General features: G+C 43.8%; 1 pseudogene; it reads left to right on the top strand.

Moving 5' to 3' along the window:
* Positions 1 to 2974: 2974 nt before the first annotated feature.
* Positions 2975 to 4526, top strand: LOC105098666 (small ribosomal subunit protein eS1-like; annotated as a pseudogene).
* The last annotated feature ends 2519 nt before the right edge of the window (positions 4527 to 7045 follow it).

Genomic DNA, 7045 nt, shown 5'->3' with positions numbered 1-7045 from the left:
GGCTTAGTCCTTGGGCCTCTCAGCTTTCTGGCTGCACTAACTCCTTAGGGGATTTTATCCAACCTCAGATCTTTAAACTCTGTCTACATCTGAGGGTTCCCCAACTTGTATCTCTAACCTGAACCTCTTTCCAGGGCTCCAGCCTTAATTAGCCAGGTGTTTCCTCTACATCTCCACTTGGCTGTCTAACAGGCATTTCAAACTTAACATGTTCGAAAGTGAACATTTGCCATTTACCCTAACACAGCTCCTTCTTCAGCCTTACCAAACACATATAAATGGCAACTTTTTTTTTTTTTTATTTCGGTTACTTAGACAAAAAACAAAACAAAACAAAACAAAACAAAAAACCCATGGAGTAATCTCTGACTTCCCTTCCTCTCACTTTCCATAGGCAACCCATCAGCATATTCTGTCTGTTCTACCTTCAACGTGCTTCCAGAATTAGACTGCCACCATCCCTCACCTCCTAACTTGTCTTCCCACCCCTACCCTTGCTTCCCTTTGGTCTACTCTTAACACAGCAACCAGATACATTTGGTTAAAAGCCCTAAGTCAGGTCACGTCACTTCTTGGCTCAGAACTCATATTTCATTGAGGGTAAAGATGAAAGCATCCCTCTCTCCATCACCTCGTTGACATCTTCTCTTCTTCTCCTTCTCACTCTACTCTAGCCCATTGCAACCTGCTGTCCTTCAACCTCACCAGGCACGTATAGTTGCTCATGCTGTTCCATCTTCATAGAAGGACCTTCCCCCAGACATCCTCATAGCTTCCTCCTGCACTTCCATCCAGGGTTAATCCAGAGGTCATTTCAGATGAACTTCCTTGGTCACTGTGGTAGCCAGCCTCCAAAATGGTGATCCCCACATACTGATATTCATACTTTTGTGTTATCTTCTTGTCCCCTCCCACCCACACTGTACCAGGGTTGGCTTGTGTGATGGCAGGTTGATGGTAGGCCACTGGAGATCAGGTTATAAAAACCTACAGCTTCCACCTTGGGCATATGATCTCTCTTCTTGAATCATTCTCTCTGGGAAAAGCCAGCTACTGTGTTAGGAGCAATCCTAAGGAGAGGCAAGAAACAGAGGTTTCTCGCCAACAGCCATGTGAGCTGTGGTAGCTCACAGCCGGTACCTTGATGGCGATTTTATGAAAGAGCCTGAGCCAGAACCTCTCCTGTTCAGCTGTTCTTGTCTTCCTAACTTTTAGAAGCTGTGTGAAAGAGTAAATGTCTTCAGCTGTTAAATTTTGGCATAATTTGTTACATAGCAATAAATAATTCAGACATCACATCCAAACCCATCCCCAGACACATCATATTGATTTTTCTGCTTTTTTCTCTTATTATTGATTACTATCTAACATATATTTTATTATTTTATTAATAAAATACATATATATTTTATTTATTTATCTAATTTTTGTGTCTCTCCTTAACTGGGGTGTAAACTTCTGGAGGGCAGATATTTTTGTCCATTTTGCTCACTGCCGTGACCCCAGCACGTAGAATAGAGTCTGGCAGATTGTAAGCACTCAACGAATAGTTGTCAAATGAATAAATAAATCCGATTTCAGGCTTCAGTTTGAAAATTCTCCTACATAAATTCAGTTTTAGTCCTAGTCATTTGTTCACAGTTCTCTAAGTATTACTTTTATTCCAAAACCTGTGCAGTCAGTTCTGCTATAACACAACACGTGTGCTCCTAAAAAGCATCCCAGTATGCAAAAGCCATGCAATAAAAACCATAGGGCTTGTGGGGAAGATGGGTTTAGAGATCATAAAGCTTAAAAACTTTGTCAGTAACAGCAACAAAAAAGACAGGAACCTAATAAAAAGTTTATACCTACTAAATGGTTAAGAAATGCACGAATACTACAATCAATATGGCGCCATACCTTGAAACAGACCTGAATTTGGCAAATGGAAGTGGGCGCAGTTGATGAGTTACTGTGAATGCTGGAAGGAAGTTTATCTGAGATTGGAAAGAAAGTTACAATACACTCTGTGAGCTTAGGTAGGTGGTTGAAATTGGAGGGATGTGCTTGTGTACATTTTGTGAATTCTTACCCTGCTTGGTTCATTTTTGTCCATTCACCTATTGTTTCTCAGGGTAAGATCAAGCGTAAGCAAATACCAGATTTGCATTATGCTCAAATTGCTCCCTAATCTATGAATCAGGTTGGAACAAATTCATGTTTTCAAAATAAGCCTTACAGAAGCACTGACTGTATCTTTGTTTACATCATTTCCTGAGGCCATAAATAGCCTTCCTTCTCCTTTTTGCCTGGCCAATTCCACCTTTGCTTCAAAGTTTATTTCCTACTGCCTCTTTTATTACCTACATAGACTTTATCTTCTTTGAACATTCTTATGCTTCCCTCTCACTTTTATTTCATTATTATCCTGAGATCTCATCTCAGGTCACTCTACGTGTGATTTTGTCTCTCTCTCTAACTAGCTGTAAACTACCAAAGGAAGGCGGGTAGCCTCCACCCCATCATATCTTGTCTCTCATCTTCCAGTCCTCATCCTCAGACTGTGTCTTGCATACAGTGGCTGTTGAAAATTATCTGCTGATTTGATTTTGCTCCTGAGGCAGGACTAGACAATATGACAGCAGCAGGACCACTCATAGAGATAACTCAGCCCAGGAATGAGGACAAGAAACCAAAACCTCCGAGTAAAGATGAATGTGGTGCTAAGTAGGTAATGAGTCCAGGAAAGGGGCAGTGTTCAATGACCACAGCCTGGCTGGTTTAATCAGGGAATTTAATCCTAGAATGCCTGAGATTTGAATAGAATTTTGAAGAAAAAGAAGGATAATTTTGACTCAGAGTTTAAAACTTCTTACCCAGAAGGAAAGCGGCCCGTAGGATGGACACCTAGTCCTAAATTAATACCTCCTGAAAAGTGAAGGGTGGGCTGACACTAAACTTCTCTCCGAAGGTAACAGGCAGAGCCACAACAATGGGTGCTGAGAGCAATCTAGGTACCAAAGGTGAGAGGTTGGGAAAGGGAATGGGTGATTTTGGTGCTTCACTGATTCTGAGAAGCAAAAACAGGTCAAGTCACATCATTGCTCATTCCAGGAGGCATCATTCAGAAAGCATTAGTCCCTGTGAACTTCCTGTCTGCCAACCGGAAGTGAGTCTTTAAAAGGGAGACTGACAGCTCACCTGCTTTTAGGTGTGCATCAGGTGTGAGGAGAACACGGGGGCCAGGGGTGGTCAGGGAGTGCATGATGCTAGAACTCACCCTAGGGGTCTCATTAGGGTCTACAGCAAGGCAAACACACAAACAAAACCCTGCAATATTAACTCTAAGATAAGAGCTCAAGTTTATAGTTATTTTACATGTGACTTACATATTCAGAAGCTGAAATCCCTTCTTTACTTTCCACAACTCAGGATATATATATATATTTTTTGTAGATTCACCCTCCCATCATTCCCCTAAGGACCCAAGAAGCCCTCACATTTCCCTAAAATCTGGGAGGAAAACCTATTTTCCCCCTACCCATCTTAGGCTGGCCAGTCTGGGGGTGATTAGATCATATCAGAAGACAAACATGAGGGCGAGGGTATAGCTCAAGTGGTAGAGTGCGGTTCTGGGTTCAGTCTCGAGGACCTCTACTTAAAAAAAAGCCAAAAACTGTCCCTTTTGGCTCTCTGAACAGCTCCACAGCAGTCAGCAAGGGCAAGCGCCTTACGAAAGGCGGCAAAAAGGGAGCCAAGAAGAAAGTGGTTGATCCACTTTCTAAGAAAGATTGGTATGACGTGAAAACACCAGCTATGTTCAGTGTAAGAAGTGTTGGGGAAACACTGCTCATGAGAACTCAAGGAATCAAAATTGCATCTGACGGCCTCAAGGGTCGTGTTTTTGAAGTGACTCTTGGTGATCTGCAGAATGACAAAGTTGCATTTAGAAAATTCAAGCTAATTGCTGAGGATGTTCAGGGCAAAAACTGCCTGATGAATTTCCATGGCATGGATCTTACCCGTGACAAAATGTGCTTCATGGTCAAAAAAATGGCAGACCATGATGGACGCTCACGTTGACGTCAAGACGACCGATAATTATTTGCTTCATCTATGTGTGGGTTTTACTAAGAAACGCAACAATCAGATTCGGAAGACCTCTTATGCCCAGCACCAATGGGTGTGACAAATCCGGAAGAAGATGGTGGAAACCATGACCCGAGCTGTGCAGACAAATGACCTGAAAGAGGTAGTCAATAAACTGATTCCAGACAGCATTGGAAAAGACATTAAACAAGCTTGCCCATCTATTTATCTGCCCTCTGTTATCTTTGTTAGAAAAGTAAAAGTGCTGAAGAAGCCCGAGTGTGAGTTGGGAAAACTCTTAGAGCTACATGGTGACCGGAGCAGCTCTGGAACAGCTCCTGGGGCTGAGACCGGTGCTAAAGTCAAACGAGCTGATGGAGATGAGCCTCCAGTCCAAGGATCTGTTTAAAATTCAGACTTTTAATGGTGACAAATAAAAGATTTTATTTGTGAAAAAGAAATAAAAATAATGAATAAATAAATAAACCTAATGACCTCCCCCACCCCCACCCCAAAAATAAATAAATAAAAATAAAAATAGAAAGAAGAAGAAGACACACATGCACCTGCTGAAGGAGTAAGAGAGCATCTGAGGCTTTGGTCCCAGTCCTGCCCGGGGGCCGTGCTTTGTGGACGAGGAGAGCTGGGGGCCGGCTGCTGCTGTGGCTGCTGCTGTGGCTGCTGCTTGCTGAGTGTTGGGGAAAAATGGTCATGCCTCGACCCCCGTCTTCTGTTGCTGAGAATTCAGAACTAATTATAAATACACTCCGGGGTAGTTCACCCCAAACCTTCGCATTGTTTTTCTCTTCTCTGTCCTCCCCTAACCTGGGCAGTGGGGGTGGAGGGTATCGGAGATAAATGGCCTGGGAGGAGTCCAGAGGAAACTTCTGAAAAGCTGATTTTCCAGTTTGGCTGGCCAGTAGATTGCCAGCCCCCGTCACTCTCCCCTCCTCCCAAAACTTGACTGCCTGTATAGATCAGAAATTATGTGGCTATTCATTTCCTTGAACAGAATTGACGGGTTTGGTCAAGGAAGACTGTCAGATAAACACTCTGCAATGGTTTATAAGTTTGTTTAGAGTGGCTTAGGACATACGAGCCATGGTGATCTTTAATGAAGATGGTGAATCTTAGTATACAAAGATTAAAAGAACCACAAAGTAATGCTTTCTGTAAGTGGACACCAACAAAGGTGTTTTGGTGTTTTGTTTTGTTTTGTTTTTTCCAATCTATGGGAGAAAAACATTTGAATTGTAATTGTAAACATTTGACTCAATGGGGGTGGGGGTATAGCTCAGTAGTGGAGCGCGTGTTTGGTGTGCACAAGGTCTTGGGTTCAATCCCCAGTGCCTCTGTTAAGGGTAAAAATTAAAAAAATAATAAATTAAATAAAAATAAATATACATTAAAAAAAGAAAAAAAAATTTTTTAATTGACTTGATTCCTTTGTAACTTTCTACAAGTTGGGAAGATGGCACCATTGTCTGAACAATAGCAACAAAATCTTTCTGTCTAAGAGTTCTGAACTGGGCTTGAGTGCCCACCCCTGCCCAGGAATTGCTCTGAGCTGTGGGACATGCAGCAGCCCCAAATAGCTCACTGTACTGCCCTGTTTGCACCGAGGACATCAGAGGAAAGGAGGAGATGTTCCCATCTCATTTTGGAGGAAGAATGAGATTCTGTGTGTCCTCTGCTGTGAGGCCCTTCGGTCCGCCCTGTGCAGGTGTGGAGACATCTCCTCTCTCCCATCAGTAGGGATGGCATTAATCAGCTTGAACTGGCATAGCAGAATCCTATAGACAGGGTGGCTTAGACAGAAATATATTTTCTCACAGTGCTGGAGGCTGCAGGGCAAGGTCCAGCAGGGTCAGTGTCTGATAAAGGCTCTCTCTCTTCCTGGCTCGTAGGTGGCGGCCTTCTCACCGTGTGCTCACGTGGCAGGGAGAGGGAGCAAGCTATCCGGTGTCCCCTCTTACATAAACTAATCAGGATCCCACCCCTGTGACCTCATTTACCCTTAATTACTTCATTACTCCAAAGATAGTCACACTGGGAGTTAGGGCTTAAACATACGAATTTGGTGGGGGGGGGCACAGTTGGATCCGCAGCACTCAGCTCTTGGTCCCCCAGACTCATGTCTTATTGCAAAATGCACTTACTCCAACCCAACAGCCCTCAAAGTTTAATCTCATTCCAGTATCCACCCTGAAGTTCAAAGTCCCACCTAAATACCATGTAAAGTGCGTATGCGTGACACATGAGGTATATTCATTCAACTGAAGGCAAAATTCCTCTCCAGCTGCGTGATCCTGCAAAGCCGGACAAGTAATTCACTTCCAAATACAGGGGTGGACAGGCGTCGGGTAGATGTTCCCATTCCACATGGGAGAAATCCTAAGGAAGAAATGAAGTAGTAGGTCCCAAGCAAGTCCAAAAGCCTGGCAGGACAAATCTCATTAGGTCTTAAGGCTTGTGAATAATCCACTTTGGCTCACTGTCCTGCCTGCTAGGCCCATGGCGGTAGCTGTCCTGCCTTCAGGACCCACTCGGGCAGTGGTCCCACCTCCAAGCTCTGCTACTGGGGATCCTGTGCCCAAGACTCTGGGTAGCCCCACCCTCAAGTCTTCCGAGGCTGTCTGGCTGGCAGGTTGAAACCAAGGCAATAGCCCCGATCTCTGAATTACCTGAGGGCCATTCTTTCCTTTTCTTGAAGAATAGCACATGTTTGCAGAGCCTAACAGCTCTGTGGTGTTGTTCTTAGGACCTGAGAAGTCCAGCAGCCTTCCTTCATTCTGTTTCCTTTTCTCTGTCCCCTTTAATTCACATGGCAGTGTCTTTGCTGGTGTAAGCATATCTGCATTCCTGGCTTCTGCTGGGATGGCTAATTAAGTCCATGAGTTGCCCCCACAATCTCTTTATCAAATGGTAGCTCAGCCGCACCCTTAGCATTCTCTTTACAGCAAGCTTTCTCTTT

Source organism: Camelus dromedarius, chromosome 21 (assembly GCF_036321535.1).
Source record: "Camelus dromedarius isolate mCamDro1 chromosome 21, mCamDro1.pat, whole genome shotgun sequence".
In the NCBI taxonomy this organism is placed as follows: domain Eukaryota; kingdom Metazoa; phylum Chordata; class Mammalia; order Artiodactyla; family Camelidae; genus Camelus; species Camelus dromedarius.
Note: the sequence above shows the minus strand (reverse complement) of the source record. Positions and strands in the feature narration are given on the sequence as shown.